Source organism: Tympanuchus pallidicinctus, unplaced genomic scaffold (assembly GCF_026119805.1).
Source record: "Tympanuchus pallidicinctus isolate F22 unplaced genomic scaffold, pur_lepc_1.0 scaffold5, whole genome shotgun sequence".
In the NCBI taxonomy this organism is placed as follows: domain Eukaryota; kingdom Metazoa; phylum Chordata; class Aves; order Galliformes; family Phasianidae; genus Tympanuchus; species Tympanuchus pallidicinctus.
The window spans coordinates 48,963,891-48,985,346 of record NW_026294769.1 but is presented as its reverse complement, the minus strand read 5'-3'; positions in this window follow the sequence as shown (position 1 = coordinate 48,985,346).

Here is a 21,456-nt window from a genome sequence, read left to right as displayed (position 1 = left end):
AAATATTGGTGATTTTTTTAAATCTTGAAACTTTTTTCCAAATTTCTTTATCAAAAATGAATGCAAGGTTAATGCATAGTTAAAAATCACAGAACATTAAAAGTTTATGATCTTGTGGGGCCACATTACTAGCTGTCCAGGGCTGTATGTGACCTATGGGTGACAGGTTGGACTGGTCTGCTGCAATGAGAAACAGAGAGTCAGATGCGGAAGAAAGGAAGGAGCAGCAGCAGTTTTCTGTTGCTTTTTTTTTTTTTTTTTTTTTTAAGTATTTTTATATTTGAAACTAGGGGAGTAGCTTAAAATGTCATGCTAATACATAGCTTGATTTTTTCTTCCTTGTTTTCTTTCACTGAACAGATGTCAAGGGCAAGGGGGCACTGAAATTACATCTCAAAAAGGACTGTGTGGTGGATGAGTGTGAAGAAATGTGTAAGTTGGCAAATAATTTGCAGAATAAAAGCCCAAATGCCAAATTTTAATGTGACCTTCCTCATGTGTGTCTAATCTTCAGTAACAATGTGGAAGTTTTTTTCAGCTTAAAACCTGTTTTCTGAGTCATCACTCTCACTACCAGTGAGTAACTCTACTATTCTTAGTTGTCCATATGACAGCCTGTCTTAGGGTGGATTAGCCAATGAAACAAAGTTCCCCATATAGATTTTGCCTAAGCATAAGTCATCCTTGGCCTATAATTTGGGTACTTATGCCTAATGTGTTGTGATACATTTAATGCCAACGACTGTCGCTGGAAAGATGTGGCAGACAGTGCAAAGCTGGGCACTGGAATAAGCAGTACAGAGAGTAGAAAACAGCCCTCACCTCGCTCTGCTTCATGGATACACCTGCTGATAGCACCTGATGCAGACAAATGATCTGGGCTGGATCCCAGATGGCAAGCCAGAAGTGCAAATCACACAGCTCTTTTTCGGTAGTGTGAGTCATCTAGGTTTTATGAAGAGATAAATATTTAGCTTACCCACACAGTGTTTTAAAATGAAAAAAAAAAAAAAAAAAAAAAAAAGGTATGGTCTGCAAAGTTAAGCCCTCTGAAGTTAAGAAATGTTTTTACAGAAATCATTCTTCAATGTTCTGCATATAATGGTAAAGCTCTCCGTGATCATCTTGTTACATATTGAGGTTTTTTTTGTTTGTTTTTGTTTTTTTTCTGTGTCTGCTGCCTGCGCAGTCTGTAATCAGTATCAGTAAGACCAATGGCAAAGACATCTTTCAGCTGTCCTCAGCGGGTACGTGACAGCAGAGAGGTTGTTACCTTTTGTGTGAATCTGCAGAGAGGGCACAAAACAGACATTGTCTTTCACAACTTGCAGGAAGAAGGTAATCTGGGGCACCAAGAGCTTCCATCTATAAGAAGGTGCTGTTGTCTGCTGGCTCAAATTGCAGCCGCAGGAGAGCTACTTGCATAGGCTCAGCTCACCCACTCCAGGCATTTCTGTGGTGTGGCTGGGATGGGCACCCTACAGCCAGGACAGCCAGGACTCACCAGACTGACCTTAAAAAGCCATTTTTCTGGCCTGCCTGAGTGAGAACAGGCAGTGTCAGAGGAACCCACAGTGATTTTCCCAGGAACAGTGACACTGAACAGGCAGTGAGGCAGGTGGTTAGAGGCTATCATTACCCTCAGGTGAGAGATATCCTTTAACGCTTCACCTCTACAGTCTTAGCCTGCTTAAAACTAAGACCTGTGGTCTTAGTTCTGCTTAAAACAGCTTATAAATTTTCTGGGGGCAGCAATGCAACTTTATTTTTTATATGAATTTATGGTCTCCCATAAAGATTGTAACTAGAATGTTTTTGTAACTAGCAAAAACATCTCTCCCAGTCCGATACAGCTGGCAGCGAACCTGTACAGACCGATGTTGCTGCATCTGAGCTGCAAAGAGAGAACTGCTGCTATCACTGAAGATGCCATGTCTTTTGTAACTCATATAATTACATTTTTTACTTAAGTCCAAGAGGTATTTCAGTTTGAAACAGGTGCATCTCACCTCCCATCCTATTCTTCCCTGGAATTTGGTGTATAGTTTTCATTTCAGGACACAGGGAGTCCTTGCATTCTGCACCTCTCAGCACTGTGGAGTGTTACAGGTGGAGGACTCCCCACCATTCACCCTTACCTCAGCCCTTCATCAGGCCCGGGGTGGACCTTGCCCAGGTCTGTTGGAGCAGCCCTGGGGAACAGCACAATCTGTGGTGCCTCGCCTGACTCACTGTTGCCAAGTATTACAGATCCACCCCACAGGAGAAAAGCAAGGAAGTCTGAATGAAGGACACTACGTTCTTAATGAACCCACTTTCCTTTTCCAAGCTGTATTTTGCACAGGGTGGAGTGCAAGCAACAGCTCTGGAAAGTGAAGGAAGCCCGCCGCCCACTCTCCCAGGACCTCTCTCTGAGCTGGACATTGAGGCTGGACATCCGCATAGAAATGCTCCATCAGTGGGGCCAGAACCAAAAGCCATTTCCTGAGCAGCATGCCACGCAGCACAGCACAGCACTCCACTCCTCCCTCCCTCCTCCTTTAGCAGGGATGGGGGCTGCCTGGTGGCCCTGGCACCTTGCCCTGGCATCAAGCATGGCTTCCTGCTCCAGCCCCTCAAGGACCTCTCCTGCTTCATGCTTTCCATTAAACTACTTTGTGGTTGCCAAACAGCTGGCCAGATAGTGTGAAAATACAGCAGAACTCAACAGGCACTGCTTATAAATGGATGATACTGAACAGCATGGTTGGAAGCCCATTGAAACCAGTGGAAAAACTGCTGTCCTCAGTGGGCTTTGGATTGAGTCCAAAGACTGTTTGGCTTTAGATAAGGAGAGGTTTGTGTCAGAATTATAATACCTAGCCTGAGCAGTTAATACCTTACCAGTTTAATCACGTTTTTCTCTAAGGACCTCCAATTGTCTTCCTGGATAGCTAGGATATAATATCTTAGTGTCTTAAGCTCTGAATTAGTGTAGCAGCTTAGTGTGTACCTAACCTTGATCATGCAATTAGCATACTGGATTTTGTACCCTCATTGCCTTCTCTTTTTTTACAGGAAGGGTTTATAATGTTCCTGCCTCTGTGAAAACAAAGGCTTTCACCGATATGATGTTAATTAAAATACATAGCTAATCACTGTCATATAAATTCAGTCGATGCTGTGTTTTCCCATTCAGGAGCTGTGTGCCCATATTGGTCCCACTACCTGAAAGATAACATGACCAAATTGTTTTTGAGGACAAAGAATGGGTGCAAGAGAAGGAAGGGGGAAGAAAATATTAAATAAGTGAACACTTAAAACAGTTGTTGCTGTTTAATGAACAGAAAGTAAAAATGCTATAATTTTTCTGTTCAGAATGTTTTTAATTCTACTGCATCAGTTTGGTCTGTTTACAAAGATATCCCTATTTTTACTGACTCTGGTGATACTAGGAAGGGAGCAGAGCATCAGGCACCAAGTACAAACTGTGAAGTTCTGTAACTAACAAAGGAGGGAACTGATTTTCTGGGCTCCTGATACCCACTGGGCTAGGAATGCAGTCGGTGGTGTAATATTCTTTGGGCAGCTTCCAAACAATGCTGTGCTGTGGGAAGGAAGTTATAATGCAGTTGTGTCTCTGTCTTATATTGACTGCTGGGTCAAACAAAGCAGAGTGATTCGGAATTCACTTGCTGTACCACTGCCTACTGCAACTAGTTTGTGAAGCAGGCTATTGTGGATGAAAACAGGAAACAAAAAGCATTTGATCTTTGCAGCCCTCATGAGACAGCTTTGAATTTGTTGCAACGTTTTTTTTTTTCCAGGCAGCAAAGGAACAGATTAGTATCTGATTATGGATCAGCACTTTCACAAATGCTGAACAGCAAATGCTCCTGGCATCACTTACTAGGGATGTGAAAAGAAATTATTCAAATCATTTAGAAATTGCTTGACAGCACTTTTGAGATAAAGATGCATTAAAATAAATCTGTGTCTAAGCATTGCTTACCTAGAGATAAGAACATGAGAACTGCTGTGCTGGATGATATTGAAAGTGTCTTTGTGATCTGGTCTCCAGCAACGCGCATCCATAGATGGATGGATGGAGGAAATCCCACAAAAGGAAGAAGGGCATGTACCAAGGGGTCCTTTCCTTTATGTATGCTTTCAGCCTTCAGATACTCAAACTGAGGCACTGCTAGAGATTCATAGAATCATAGAATGGCCTGAGTTGAAAAGAACCACAATGATCATCCAGTTTCAACCCCCTGCTATGTGCAGGGTCACCGACCACCAGACCAAGTGCCCAGAGCCACATCCAGCCTGGCCTTGAATGCCTCCAGGGATGGGGCATCCACAACCTCCTTGGGCAACCTGTTCCAGTGTGTCACCACCTTCTGTGTGAAAAACTTCCTCCTAATATCCAATGTAAATCTCCCCTGTCTTAGTTTAAAACCATTCTGCCTTGTCCTATCACTGTCCACCCTCACAAACAGTCATTCCCCTCCTGTTTATACGCTCCCTTCAAGTATTGGAAGGCCACAATGAAGTCTCCCCAGAGCCTTCTCTTCTCCAAATTAAACAAGCCCAATTCCCTCAACTTTTCCTCATAGTAGAGGTGCTACAGCACTCTGAACATCTTAGTGGCCCTCCTCTGGATCCGTTACAAGAGCTTGGTATCTTTCTTGTGCTGGGGGCCCCAGGCCAGTACGCAGATGGGGCCTCACAAGAGCTGAGTAGAGGGGGACAATGCTCCTCTCTCCCTCCCTCTCCCTGCTGGCCACCCCTTTTTTCATGCAGCCCAGAACATGGTTGGCTGCAAGCACACACTGCTGGCTCATGTCCAGCTTCTCATCCACCAGGACCCCCAAGTCCTTCTCCACAGGCTGCACTCAAAGAGATCTTCGCCCAGTCTGTATAAACCCCTGAGATAAAATTGCATGTACATTCTTACATTGAAGAGTTTGAATGCATTCCTCCCTAGATTCAACTGACTGCATTTTGAACAGATTTATATGGCTGGCCTCCCCAGCATTCTGGAATCAGTTTCCATCATTCAACAGATTTTAGTGGGTGTATGAAAATCATGGCTTTCTGTTGCTTTTTCAGTCATTGTCTATCAGCTTTCTGAGGGTCTTGCACTCTAAAAAAGCTTATAGGAGAAAGAAAATCATTCTCATTTCATCTTTTGCAGACTTCAAGACCTGGGTGGATGGGGCCCTGGGCAGCCTGGTCTAGCAGAAGGTGTTCCTGCCCATGGCAGGAGGTTGGAACTAGATGATCTTTAAGGTCCCTTTCAACACAAACCATTCTGTGATTCCATGATTTTATCATTCTATGATTCTATGACTACAAATGGCCTGATAAGTTTCTATTATATCTGATTTTTTTTTTTTTTTTTTAATCTAAAGATGTACAGTTGTTGAAAGAACAAATGATGACTCAGTTTTCTGTGCCTCATTTTATCTATCTATAAAATTGGGTTTCTGATTTTAGGCTTGTTTTTATATCTTGGCCTCACCTCCATCCTAACATCTGGGAAGGCTCACCTACCAGAACAGATCTTGATATTTCAGTAAATGTCCTGGTATTTCAAAGTTAATGGAGACTACACGATTCTCAGTAGCGCTGCACACAGCAGCACTGTGCAGTAAATGCTGCTGTTAACTCTGTTTTCATGCAATGATCTTGATATATATGTCTAAGAAAAAAATAAAAAGCTGTACTGGAAAATTACTGGCCTTTTGTTGTTCACTAAAATAGTGGAAAGAACTGCACATTGATCACTCTTTTACATCTTTCAACTTCTATATAGGCAAAGCAGAAAGCATAGTAGGACAGAAGTGCTCATAGTGGATATAAACATACTAGCCATGTACAATAAAGGAGTGCTAGCAGCCTCTTCTAGGCTTAGTGATCTAACCACAGAGAATGTGGCCCTTGTCTTCTTGAACTGGGGACAAAATTCCTCCCAGTATTCCCAGGGTAGTATAAGAATCTTAATGGCAAAATCATCTTTATGAAAGGGAGGGGGGCAGCTTTCTGAACATCATATTCCAAACTCCCTGTGGACCATAGCAAAACCTTTTTCATTTCCGAAATTCTACTTCCACTCAAGCACTTTATCTAATGTGTTCCTGGACTGCTGAGCCAGGATGGCTAAAAGAAACTCTCCTCTTCCTCTCTCCAGAACAAGGAAAAAAGGAAAAATTGGAATTGTTATTATTTTAATGAATAGGACATAAGAACCTTAGAAAAAGATTTTTAAAGATATCTTACTGTCATCCTTCAATGAACTTCTATCCAATACAACTTGTTCTTTGTATAACTTTAAACTTACAAAAGCAGAGTGAATAGCCCAGCCCATTAACTTCAGTGAAATGTGACTGGGCTGTAATTATTAAAAAATGGCATAATTACCTTTTCAATACTGAAATACATCCAGGAACAAAGGAAATCTCCATCCTAAGAAGGGAGATATCTGACTTGGGCAAGTGGCAGAATTCTGCCAAGAGAAGTCAGAGTCATCCAGCCTAGTCACACCTTCTTCTGCCATGACAACAGTGGGCACACTCAGGTCTGGAACCAGCCATTGCAGTGCTTCTGCCTTTTTTTCAATTCCCTTGATAAGTCTGTGACCTCTTCTACCTAATTTATTTGTTCTCAGATTGATATTTCTGGCATGCCTCTGAATTGCTTTGTTCAGGTTTTAAAGCAAGTTCCTATGCTCTTGGTTTCTATAAAATGACTTGAGAGCAAGAAAGATTGTCTTGAGAAGTCTCATTTCCCACTAGACATGTTGCCCTGCCCTTAGCATCTCTTAAAGAAGCCACTGGAAGAAGAGCACAGGTAACACAGGGCTCATAGACTCACAAACCAGAAGCGTGAAGACTCTCCTGGTTCTTCTGGCACCATATATGAGGGAACCTTGCCCATTGGTCTAAACAAATATTGCAGTATTTTTGCTCCTAGAACATGAATCAAATCAATTTCATACACACTGTAGTCATTTAAGCAATCTTTCTGTTTTATTTACCTGTCTTACAATTGCTTAGATGGCTTTTTAAAATAGTCATGACTGTTAGTGGTCTGGACATAATTTTTTGCAGTAAAAGCTGCTCTTTATATCAGTTCAGTGATACTAATTTACGTATGTGCACGCCTATTGCCCCAGACTAGGGTTCTGCATCCAACCTGCTGAGTGGGGATTTCTACTGACCCACGTTATCCCCACAAACCACAGTGTGGAATGCTGAGACACCACTGTAACTACCCAACAATGTAGACTGTCCTGCGTGAGGGTTTAGTCTTCTCTTTGGCCCTACCTCATTTACTAGCATAAATGTTATTTGTTGTGTAGCTGCAGATTGTCAAGAAGGTGTGATTTCAGCACACAACACTTCTGTAAAAACATAGACTCTTTTTAATCTTCTTTTTCCTTGTCAGCAGAAAGAAAGAAATAGTTTCATGTTAGATGTTGCTAGCAACAACGCGTTACTGCCTACCTCTGTCCTGCTTACTCACAGCCTCAGGAGCATTCCTGCAATCCCATAGTAATATCTGGCTGCAGCATGCAGAGCCTGTGGGAGCACCAGTGGTTGGATGGATTGAAGCACTGCTGAGGTGCACGCAGCATGCTCTCCAGCAGGCAGGAGACCCACTGCTCCCCCAGTGCACGGGAGGCAAGGTGGGGCGGCCAAGCAGCTCTGCTTTGAAGTTTCCTCCTGGCCACAGCACTTGAGGATTTAAGTCTGCAAGAGTTTGGGGTTGTAATTGTCTGAATGTGAATCTGATTGCTTCGAAGGATTCAGTTAAACACACCACAAAATAAAAACGCATGAATAAGAGATTATTTGGGTTTCGTACCATGCATGGGACTGGAGTCTAATTATGTCTTTATTGCTAACAACATCTGATTATAATCACAGAATCACGGAATGGTTGACATTAGAAGGGTTCACTTGGGATCATCTCGTCCAACCCCCTGCTTCAATAACACCGTCTTCATTTCATGATGACTCTTTCACAAGCTTTCTTTACGTTAGATAACAGAGGTGTCTACACCACAAAATAGAGTTTGATGGAGAAAGCAGTGCTGACCAAGAACTGACTTTATGTAAAGGTACTCAGATGGAGGATTCTGATTCAGAGGACACAGCTGAGTAGAGAGAGCTGTGGTTTATATCCAGTGATGTTAACAGGCTGTGAAGTTTAATAACCAAGGAAATTTCACAATCTGAAGGCCACAACACCATGCCTAAGGAGTACTGTGCCTTAGTCTTTCAGCCAGATGAACACACTGATTTCTGAACTTTCACAGAGAATATCAACATTTGGAGCTTAGGTCATCTGGTATTGACTGGATTCTGAATGAAGATGACTTAAAATAATTCATAAGGTTTTAGAAGAAAGACAGGCAAACACATACCCTGCGGACACACAGAGTCAGTTAAATATGAAAAAAAAGTGAATATTCTTTCAAAGCAGATGTTGTCCATACACTTGGTCATTTCATGCAACTTTCACTTTCTAATATCACAGAAATCAATGTTCAGGTTCCATTCATACATCATAAAATATTTGTGAAGATTTTGTCCTTTCATTCCAAATAATCTAACTTTACAAAAAGCAGCAAATATGTCAGTCTGACATATGACAGTCAAACTCTACTGGGCATGGCTTTGCTTCAGACTTGAGCTTTTAGCTTCTTACCACTAATGGGAAGACTGCTAGAATTTGCCAAATGAGCTTTGAACTAAGGCTGCTGTTGAAACTACATAAGACCAGGGACATGCAGTCAGAGTAATGCTAAAAGTATGAAGACTGCTCTCAAGCTGATACTGTGGGAAAAGAACAATAAATTAGGAACTTTCTCTGAAGCATGTCATTTGTGATTTTACATTATTGCTGCTTTTACTGCTTTTCAGCTGGCACCCATGAGATAAGATTTTCATACCTGCCATTTGGCCACTGTATTTTAACAAGATATAAAAATGTAATGTCATCTTTCATTTCAAAAAGATCCATCTTTTGATAACAGCTTTTGCTTCAAGATGGTTGTGATGTTTTGATGGAAGCAAGAAATGGTCGAGCTTTCCAGGCAGTGCCGATCAATTAAATTACACTGAATTAATGTAATGTAGCTCCCAGTATTTACCAGAGCATTGAGAGCATCTACAGGAAGTTGGGTTGCATAAGTACAGCAAGAAAGGACTAAGTGTTTATTTTAGGAATCCATTTTTTGAAGCAGTGGCTTTCTGGGAATGTTTACATAGTTTTTGTAAAACTACATAGATTTGACTTTTGTGTTGTATAAATTAGACTGATTTTTTTTCCAAATGTGTGTGGTACAAACCATTCTGAACAGCACCACTGCAGAAATACAAAATCTGAGGAGGAGGGTGAGGCCATGTAATGCGAATGTTTGGGAAATATTTCAAACATTTCTATTAGTGCTTTATTTGTGATTCATGTATTAAACCTGCACAGTCTTACACAAATATTGTGAATGCTCCCCAGAGACCACTTTATTCCTGGATTCTTTTAATCTATTGTATTCTTAATCTTCAAGCAGAGTAAAGATCATGAGGAATGTGCTTTACTTTCATGTGCTTATAATTTTCTCCATGTGAATACAAACACTGTAGTTACATGGGTATTTCACAATTTAAAATGTTCTTTGTAGACCAGTGAAAAAGAGACAGAAAGTTTACAGTGAAAAATAATAGTAAGTTAGCTTCAATGAACATTCTACAGAAAATCTTGACCAGGTTGAAAGCTTTACATGTGCCTTCTAAACAGAAAACAGAATCACGGAATTGTAGGGGCTGGAAGGGACCTCTAGAGATCATCGAGTCCAAGCCCCCTGCCAAATTGGGCTTTCCTGAATTTTTAAACTAGTGAGACTGAGGAAAGCAAGAAAGAAAATCTTTCCAATTGTGATGAGTAGCCACATATAGCCACATTTTGTCACAAAAAGCCCAGTACAACAGGAGAAAACTTAGTCAGGTCCTTAGATTTCTTGAACATAACACAACAGCTGCACTTTGAATTACTGTCAGGAGCGAGACACCTAAATTACTTCCGGAACCAAACTGAAATTTGTTTGTCCGTGTCTTAACAGTGAACCATCACCACAAACTCTGTCCAAGGAAAATATGTGCGTGACAGGTACAGAAATGAGTGTTTGTTCCAGGAAAGGCCAAGTCAAAGTCTGCACTTTTCTCTGAGTAGAGGCTGGATCTTTGCGGTCCAAAGGGAGCCCACTGCAGTTTGGAAACTATGTATGAAGAGTGCCACTCCTTTTCTAAATTGACGAAGCACTGAAGTATAGTCTCAAGGGCAAACGATAGATTTTAGCTATTTATCTTCATTTCATTTGAGAGCCAAACTCAGTTATTGAATTTACTATTTTCTTGGCTTTTAAACTATCCAGAAAGTTTTAAAGATCTTAAGAAACTTACTTCTAAGTCAGAAAGCTTAACTTCTACTACATTAATTTACAAACACAACTTTCATTTTTTATTCTGCTTGGCAGCTTTTCTGCTCCATCCCTTCTGTAAATGAGGTTTTCTACTATGCTATTGAGTCCCTTCTAATGAGTTCCTTCCTAATCAGTACTGCTGCTAGGATTACACCGAAGAGTTAGCCATAAGAAACACAAACTGTACGTTAAAAAAAGTCTAGCTGTATAGCTGTTGCTTCAGCCTAATAGCACTGATCTCTGTTCTTTTGAGTACCAGAAAGACTGCTTCAGAATCTGTAGATGAGTAAGCCATGATTTCCTTATGCGTGGAATATTTTTGCATAGGCTGAACAGAAGCTTATTTCAGGAGTACATTTAAAAGCACTACAAAGCATCAACAATGCCAGATGAGAGCCAGGGCAGAGATACATCCCTCCAATGACAGCCAGAGGAGCAGACAGGTTATTTGAACGTAGCTCTCATTAGTTTTGAATTTGTCTCCTAATTGATGACATCTGCTTGTGCTACAAAATGGCAGCAGCCAAATTGAGCAATGAAGGAGGAGGCAAATATGAGGAGTATTGGGAAAAGGAAATCAGAGATTGTATCTGTTGATTTTCCTCTAAATATGGAAATTCTTATACAATAGACTATCAAATGTAATTTCCTATGTCTTGGAGGACAAGCTGTACGTTTTCTAAAATAGTTCAAAAGGTTTACAAACTCTAGTTCAGGGTGTGGAAGTGGAAGGAGGGGGCCAGAGGTGCTGCGGAGAAGAAGAATGGAGTACAGGATATCCCTCTCCTAGCTCTTAAAAGAAACCCCTGAGTTTAAGAGATTTTTATGTATTGTTAGGAACTGGCCTATTATCTTGACAGGACTGGCCCCAGTGCGGGTTGATGACAAAGACACCTTTACACAGTAAAACTGAAAGAGATCCACAGTTTTGTACATGGACAGCAGAGTGATCACTTGCCAGCTGCGCCTCTGGGAGAAAATATTTGACATCAGAGCTGTGGCACTCCCCTTGTGCTCTTCAGCACTATATGCAACACATAGGAAGAGTCAGCAGTATCATAATAACACTCTGCCCTTTGTTGTTTTTTGTCTTCTCTGCTTGAAACTCCAGGTGTACCTTGATCTGCTCCACTGTAACCTTGCCTCTGTGTCAGAATAATGTTCAAAGCTCACCTTCTCACTTGGACTGCATCCTATCCTTTGTTGACCAAGAGTGAATATAGCTAGTGCTGGCTCATTTATTTTGCTTTCTTGCTTCCAAAATGCTTTTGTTGAAAGAATTCTTGATATTCTTGATATTCTGCCAGAATCTGCCACTCAGTTGCAAAACTCCTAAGAAACCACTGGGCAGCTTTTAGACTCTGCTAGGTCAAAGAAGAAGCAAAAAGAATTTCCAAAGTACTGAAATAACCTTTCTCCCAGAACGTGATGAGTTGCTCTTTTTCCCCATCTGCTAATACTTGCTGAGTATGTGGTAATAGACTTGAACTGGTTATTCTTGCCTAATGTCACTAAGACATTACAGTGCTGAGAAAGTCGATGCAATTTTACAGCAAATAGTGTCAGCTAATAAGCAAAAGGTTGGCAGTGGTAGGAATCATTGATTCCTTCAAAAGAACAGTCTTGTGTGTGGGACTTCACTGTGTCGTATCTCTGTGCTCAGCTTTGGAAATCCGTTTATCTCACACAGCTTTCCAAGACTTGTGAATGAGGAGCAATCTAAAAGGTAGAGGAGAGTTTACAGAGACAGACTCACAGAACATGAGGGATTGAAGCTGACAGCCTGGAAGTTCAACAGCAGTGATATTCTCCTCGCTGATTTCAGGCTCAAACTACTTTGTACATCTGTTAAAGGGCTGGAGCTAAAACAAGCAAACAAAATCATACAAGTACAAAGACCAGTGGGGACAGGAAATCTCCCATACTTATTGTGGTAGACAAATAAATAGCTTGTAAAGTTTAGACAAATTACAAGCTGTCTGGGAAGGCAAGAAGCTGGGAAAGAGAAGATGATCAGGTATTCTTTTAAGTTTTAATAAGCTATTTTTCTATATTTGTAGGCAGATGGGAATAAGGAACTACTTAACATAAATAAACCACCAACTCTGAGCATCCCTTGGATATTTTTCTGCTATTTCCAGTTGCTCTCAGGAGAAGTCATGTGAATTTGAACACATAATTTCTCTGTCATCAACAGCCTTGTGATGACTTGCACAAGGTGAAAAATTGGCTTTCTACCACCTGATGTAAAGGGAAAGGGGATAAAGAGTGAGATTTCCCTACCAGCTGGCTCCTCTGACTTACAGTGACTTCAAAGTTGCGGCAAGCACTTTGAAGGTGGCTGAGGAGGATTCTCAGGCTGGAGGGTGTTCCAAGTAACAATGATGCAAAGTTAGATTACTAGATTTGAATTCAACAGCAATGGTGCCTTCAGGTAAGGAGAAAAGAGAATCACATCAGCTGGAGTGTGGGGAAGGTTCTATCTACTCATCAAGTCTTCCGTCACAAGCAATGTACATCTCCCAGAGTTGTTTAAAGCTAAGACTAAATGAAGGAACAGAGCAATACAAAGGCTGTGCATTTTATGCACTTGGTAATCTTGAGTAGTGTCACTATTTTGTGAAGACCTACTCTTTTGAGACTCAGGAATGTCTTTCACTCTCAGCTTACACAGTGATGTTGTAGAAAACTATCAATATAATTAGCACATTCTGTGAGACACTGCATGATCTGGTCTTAAAAATCTCTAAGGAGAACACGCCCACAATTCTAAATTCCTAACTTGAGAATAATTAGGATCATGTGATTTTATAGCTGAAAGTGAAAATATGTATCGTGAGAAATGATTCGGAAGAAACATTCCAGAACTGTAACCTCATCTTGAAATATGGAAAAAGAGAATTTCATTGCTGTAGACAAATCAGTTACATTTGATGGATGACAGGCATTGGAAGAAAACATCATGAAAAGAGGAAAAATACAATGAAGAAATTTCACCTGAAAGAGGATGCAGTATTTAAAGAGAAAAAAAATTATTTTCACAACACAGTCTTTTAAAATATATATTTTTGTGATATTCATTGGAAATGCCTGGCAGCAAATGAACACAACTTCAATGCAACACAACTTCATTCTATGATTTTATTAGTGATAGGACAAGGAGTAATGGTTTTCAACTAAAAGAGGGTAGGATTAGATTAGATATTTGGAAGGAATTCTTTACCATGATGTTAGTGAGGCATTGGTGCAGGTAGTCTCGAGAATCTGTGGATGCCCCGTTCCTGAAAGTGTTCAAGGCCAGGTTGGATGGGGCCCTGAGCAAACTGGTCTAATGGAAGGTATCCCTGCCCATTGCAGGTGGCTAGAACTAGGTGATCTCCAGGGTTTCTTCCATTCTTAACAATTCTATGGTTCTATGATTCAAAGATTCCAAGACAGTTCATGGACACAAAGTGATTCCTGTAGGACGGTAAAATGTTATTGTAAGAGAATTTCTGCAGCTCAGATGTTGAACTCTAGTGAATTCCTGATTGACCAGGGCAGGACACATATTTGTTCCAGGTAGAGCAGTCTAGTTAAGAACTGAGACCACAAGGAGACCTAGGGGGTGGAGAGCCTTGTTGAACTCATTTTAACTGCTTATTTCAGGTCCTCCTAGACCAGAGAAGAACCAACATCATATTCTCAAAAAGGGACTGAAAGGAGGAGAAAACTTGTACTAAGAACAAACTCATGTAAGGATCAAACCTGGACAGGAGGAGACAGAGAAAGGTAAAACCAGGGAATAGCTGAGGTGAGCTCACAAAACAGCTGCCCATGGGACTTTGTGTATCTTGGTAATGATGAGAGAACTGATTGTAATATGCTTGAAGCTCTGACTCACAGGTGTCACCACTTGTAAGAGCAATGGTCAGCAGAAAAGTTGCAGAAGATGCAGCCTGCTATGCTATGCCTATCAGGAAGCATGCAGGCAGACTCTTACCTGAGAACACTTGTAGAAGAATCTTTAATAGTCCCTGGCTGAGGAAAATGTCAGGGATGTCACTTACTATTGAAATCATCCATTAACCTTCTCTGTGCAAGAAAAGAATATGTCTGTGTTAAATATAGAAGGTAAATGACTTCTGATGTATTGCACAAGATGGAAAGAAAACCTAAAAATTCACTTTGTCTATCTTTACATATGAAACTGATAGTGTTATATTTAAATTCATTATGAAGACAAAGAATGACATACTCTGGGCATTATGGTATATTATATCACTTCCCTATGAACCAAGTTTCATCCCCATTGCTTGCGTCCAAAACCTGTAATGCCTTTAGCAAGGCAAAATATTTCATTCAATTGACACTTCTGTAGGCAAATTGGAATATTTCCTTATTAGTAATTCATTGATGTGGGCTTTCATATATACCCTGCAAACAAAAATTTTAAATCTCTTCTTCTCAATGAACAGATCAAATGCCAACAAGACAAACAGATGCTTAGAAAGGTTTAACAGGTACTGGCAAGAGAGGAAGTAATTAGGAAATGAATAGTTACTCATGCTCATGAATGTGCTTGAACAAAAATCAGTTATACTCACTATTCTTTCATGAGAGCATTTTTAGAACATTTATTCTTAGCAAATCAACAGTATTTAGAAAGAAATGCATTGTATTTGTTCGTTTTTCTCCCAGGCTTTCACTTAACAATGGTTGACATGAATGTTTTCCTGAGATCAACATTTGCTTTCCAGATTTGTGGGATTCAGATAGCTTGGAGCCATGATGTAATCTTAGCCATTTCCCCCTATTCTCCATCAGGCCGTTTCAGAGCTGGAGGAGTATTGTGCTGTATTGATAACTCCCTTGAGAAGGCTTCAGTGTAAGTCCAGGGGGTGTGGTGACCTGAAATGTGAAGAGATGCAGAGATCCCCTTCATGAGCACATCATTAAGGGGAACAGCACTGCGTGGGCCTGACACAGAAATGCTGCAAGATCTGATATCCTCGTAGACCATTGCAAGTACATCGATCTTGTTATCTCTATCAAGAAAAATAAATAATAATTTGAAAAAGATAAGGCAAATTCTCCTTTTATTAGATGGATGAAGAGTGTTTTATGTTTACCACACGCGCACACAAATTATTAAAAAAAAATACATGCAGGTGATTCTAGGATTTGTGCTCATTTACCAACCTCAACCATTTGTCAGTAAAAGTTTGGCTGTGAAACAGCGGCATGAATGAGTTACCCTTCTTTGGGGTGCTGAAGGGTGGCCCAAGTCTGAGCTACATCTGCTTCAAGCTCTTGGCTTCTCCTCAGTTTCACTTTTATTTTGATATGGTTCAATTTTAGACTACTTTTCATTGGTCAGCCATTTTGGCAGGCTATTTCAGCAGCACTGTTCAATGCTCCATACTGAGATGGCACACAGTTGTAGCTCAGTTTGCCTGTGTTCTTGGACATACCTAGTGGAATTAATTTGCAATGATGTTATTATTTTGATGGAAGTTGTTAAGTATAATCTCTCTGCCTAATAGAGAAAAATAGACAGTATTAAAGGACTGCTGATCTCACTTGCAAATGTAAGGTTGATGGGATTCTTCTCTGTTTCCTATAGAGGGAGCCTCAGGGACCTTGTTGGACTCACACTGAGGAAATTTCTGTACCTGCAGTTAGATTAAATACATTCCCACCTTTAATGATATTTTGAACCACCCTCCCAAATCCCAACTGGGGCATGAAGCTGCTTATTAAAGGCTCATTAAAACAGCCTATCTTCTTTGCTGATGAAACAAAACAAGAAAGGTCATCTGATAGTTACTTTGGATAGGTCAAGGGTCACAAGATAGGATGAAGTATAATCAACTTATATCAGCATTCTCATGCCTAGCCTGCCTGCTATTTCCAAGTGTATTGCAAAAGACTGGAGTTTTCATAATCAGGTCACAGATGACTAAAATCAGCTACAAAGGTTAATGCTCACAGCAGCTCTTGTTCACAGTGCATATGGATTCACATATTATTTTCTCTGCTGTTACTGTAACAAAATGTTATTGTGATGTACACCATGTTACCTTGGGTCATCTATCATTGCTAGATCTCTTATCTCACCTGTGACACTGATGGACTTAGGAACCCAGACTCTTTTTTTATAATGAAGATATGATTCTTCTAAGCTTACATCACTCTTCCTGCAATAAAACTTTGCCTGATTTTAACACTATTTTGTAAAGTAGCCGTGACATATAATTGTCATAATGATTGTTTTGTTTCAGAAGGCACCTCCTCTTGCTGTCAGCCTTTTGGAGACACATCCATCCACCCTTTGACTCATGTAGTTGATGAAGAAACTTGTCTCAAGTGCAATTCTCTGAGGATTTGTTAGCTAATGGAGCAAAGGAAGAGGAGGAGAAGCACAACACAGCTGAAACTATTTTACAGAAGCCTTGTTTGTTGGCTTACAAGAGAAAGTTTCTCCTGGACAATAGTTACGTATCAAGGCTATAGCTACTCTGATTACATGCTCCCTATAACATTAGTAATGATAGGCAAATTAACTTCTTTGATGGTTCTACCACAAACTGATGTGATTTACACGCATGACAACTTGATAAGGAAAGTAAAAGTCTCATAATTGCATCTCCATTGAACTGAGTTTTTGATTTACAACTAATTGCACCAAATTATCATGCATGAGTGCTACTACATACAGCACATACCTGTAACAACTTCACACCAGACAGCTGGTTACCTTCTGCTGTTCCATCAGGATTGATGGGACAATTCCCCATCCTGCTTCACACCCCTTAGCCACATAGACAGAACCAGACCTCAGCACTGCAGTCAGCATACATGTGTGACAAAGGTTATGTGGACATGGTAGATAAGGCTTTAGGAAAAATGAGCAAGGGAATATGTCGATATGAAGGAAGCTGTAGGGATGGCATGGGCAAATGGGAAGGGGCAGTACTATTTCAGAACTTTCTAGAAGTAAAATAGAAAAATAGAATCTGGATGAGAATAAGGTCCTTTCTCTTACTTTCCTAGGTCTTTCCAAGCTCTAGGGTCACCTCCTCCGTCCTCTCTCCATGGGCACTTATGCCTCCTACCACTGACACATTTAATGTCCCAATCCATTAGCCATTAAACCCACCATCTCTCCATGGGAGAAATCTCTGTTCTCCCTGCTAGCCCCAACATATCCTCCTCTGTTGATGCCACCAAGAGAAATGGAAACTGGGAGGAAGGCAGTCAGACCATGACCTGGGGTGCATCTTATTGCAGGAGCAGAAAGTTGAAGTAACAACAAGGACAAAGGGGAATGGTAAGCAGGAATTTCTGCTTCTGTTCCCATCACAGGTAAGGATTAGGCTACTGCTTCCCTGTCCTGGAGTAGTTATCCCCTACCCACTTAACATAGGGTATTACTTTGCAACAGAAGCACAAGAGATATTTGAAATACTTCAGTACAAGAGGTAAGAAGTGGAGATAATAGAAAACACTGCAAAACACTGAAGGACTTGCAAAGTTACATAGCTTAGTGGGCTCTGCAGTTGTCTGCCAAGCCTTTCACTCTTCAAAGACACACTTTTGTTTCTGGTAGACAATCACAGCAGCCTGTAATCTTCAGAATAATCCATACGAGCAGCCATGAAGCTCCAAGGGCGTGTTTTTCTCTCCCAAGTCGTTTAAAGGCAATTGGTGTCACAGTCTCCTGAAAGGGTCAAAGATATTGGTCACTGAAGAGGAATCTCTAAAAGCAAAAGCAAAACATTACACACAACTAAATTTGTTTAACTTAATTCTTTTTAATTTAAAGTATTTTTAATTTAAAAAAAGAAATCATAGAACCATGGATTGGCTCGGATTGGAAGGGACCTCGAGGATCATCAAGCTCCAACCCCACTGCCGCATGCATGGCCACCAGCCTCCATATCTAATATTAGACCATACTTTCACTCTGAGTTGGATCTCCATCGTGACATGGTTCTTTTCACCAGAAAGATTTTCCTTTGTTCTTTTGTTACTTGTGACCACATTGTTTGTATATATTGAAAATATACATAACTATAGGAGACGACTGGAGTGGCAGGGCTGGCTTGTTAGCAGACAGAGGAAACAGTCTGCCACCCCCTGCTCTTTCTTTGCCTTGGTGCCATGCAGTTCTGGTCACAAGGCTGTGGAAGTGTTCCTTCCTGCAGGATGTTTGAAAGGTTATCTCCATTTGAATTCACTGTAGCACTCCAAAGGCAAGCTCAGCAGCTAATAACATTATAGTAAATGTTCCCATATTCATTTCCATTCTTGAGACAAACACAAGTTTTTGTGTTTCTTTAGAAAAAAAGTAAATGGCAAATCTCCTCAGCTACAGTTCTTGCTTATAATTCTATTTCTCATTGTGAGTGAGATTATTTTAATTCCTAGTGACATTCTTTCTTCCTGAAATGGAGACAGTTTACACTCCTCCCTCTCCAAATGTTCTCTCAGGAACTCTTTGTACTTTCCCTTAACTGTTCACTACATTCACTGGAGTCTAGTTGCAAAAAAATGGCTCAATTTTGCATCTGGATTTCCAATCAGTCACAAATTCATGGCTGCTTTCCCAGATAGAGAGCAATTATATGAAACCTGTAAAACCCATTACCAAGATTTCTGGAAACATCAGTTTGATCAAACAAGATTCTGTTCTTAGAATTTCTCAGCTTTCAGAATTAAACTTGTATTTTGTTGGTATTTAAGGAGAAATCACTTCCAAGCTCACCTGCTACTTCTTTCCCTCTCCTCATTAATATTACAGTTCGCTTTATTTTATTGCTCTTTGCTTATGTCTCATTTCCACTTGATTTGTGAACACGCTGATCTGACTCAAGGTGTCAGGCAACCCAGCAGGGACAATCGTTAGCCTCCAGCCTTCACAGACCCATAAAACTCACAGAGCTGCTGCTTTGCATTAGCTGCTTCACTGGAAATGACAAAGTGCCTTTTGTCCCTTCATGCTTGCTAATGAGATCAGCACAAAACTGCATAGTTTGGTTAACACCATTCTGTAATGTGGGCAAAAATAATAGTTTTTAGACTTACATCTCCCTGTTAAGCTGACCTGTTCTTAAATAACTTTTAGAATAAAACCCAAAACATTTCTTATTCTTCGTGTTGTTCATGTTAATCCACATACTTTTCTGAATAGATTTGTGCTTCCCTGATTCACTTTCAAGTTTTTTTTACTTGGGATGCAGTATAGTTGAAACAAGAAAGTGTACTAAAGGATTTGGCACTCCTGTAAGTGCAGAGCTAAGATAACAGTTAAATTCTGAATAACCTAACTGCCTTCATTGTTTTTTGATGTGTTCTGTTCTGTTTTTAGAAGAATGCAATAATGCTTTCCCTTTCTATTCACAGGTCTACTTCTGTTAAATAATCTTCAGGGAAAGCTTCAGTCAAGTGACATTCTTCTGAGTGCATTATAGAAAACAGAAGAAACTGACTCCTCTTTAAATATATCCCAAATAGAAGAAGGTGGTGTCTGTGCAATGCCATATTCTGGTTCTCTCTATTAAACCATCTCCAGGGTCTACTGGTAAGGTTTGAAAATCTTAAGTAGTCTCAAAAGCCATGTCAATCAACCTACTGTAAAACAAAATTGTTTACCAAGTGTTACCAAGACTTTCTTCTCTGTCTTGACAGTCTAAAGCATGGCATCATACTGTCTGTTTTTGCATTCATTTTTTTCCACCTTACAGACTAGCAGTTTGCCTAGATAAGTAGAAATAGGCATAGTGACATCTTCTTGAGCATCATCAGTTTTGTCACAAGAGGCAATAATCATTTTTTTCTCAAGTTCTCTCCAGACAATACTTTTTTGTAGGGCTTGCAATAGCAATTTTTAGCATGCCTAGATTTCCCAAGCTAAAATCTAGCTAATTTCTGATCTCACTTGCACAACACCTGTTACATATCAGCAATCCAGTATTTTCAACATCAGGCCTATAAGTTGTGTTGTAATTTCTGTGGTAGTACTTGTCCTTAAAAAAATACAAATATCTGTTTTCTATTCGTAGCACTGCAACCAACTCTCTGGGAATGAGTCTAAGCAAACCACTTTAAATAATACTCTCAGTATTATTATTATTATTATCCCACTTCTGCCTATAAAAGAGTGGCTGTGATGAAGATCTCTTGCCAAGTTAACACAAGCAAGGGAAGAAGTGCAAAGAGCAGTGAGGTATTTTTACAGTGATAAAGAAAACATGAAGAAAGATATCTAGGGTTCCAGCTGTGTAGTATGGCCTGAATTTTTTCTTTCATCCACGGAGTTATAAAAAATGGGAAAATTTTTATTGGGATTGATTGTGATAAGGATCACAAGGGCAGCATAAGGATAGGGCTGAATATTTTGGTGCTAGTAATTTAACATAAACTCAAAAATATGCATCAGTTAAGCACAAGCATATCATGAAACATCTCTGCCTATAGTGTTTCTCAGACCATTTAGCTCCTAAATATGGCCTAAAGGTGATATAATACTAATTTACTTAGTAAAGAAGTGCCAAATCTCAAACCAACAAAGTAGATCTGGCTTGACAAACTGGCTAATCTGGTTCAGCTCTGCCTGCTTTCTTTCCCAAAGCTCCCACAGCAATAGGAGGGGATTGCACAGCAGTGCCAGACAATCTGGTATGGTAGATGCAGCCAGTTTTGGCCACCAGCCTCACTCCATCAAGATCACTGCTCTCTTCCCATCAAAGTATGACAACTAGGAGTGGGCTCAGAGAAATCATAGCCTTCTCCTGGCTTTTTTCCTAAGAGCTTCTGGGAGGCAGTCAAAGGGCCAACAAAACCAAGAAATATTCAAGTGTTTTCAGAGCTGCACTAACATAAATTCAAATCTCAATTGCACTGCAATGCCAAGAGGAGATGAGGTGAATGACCATGCTGTGTTTGTGCACTCTGCTCTATGAAGGCTAGGTACTAATGACTTAGTATATCTACTTTATTATCATGGT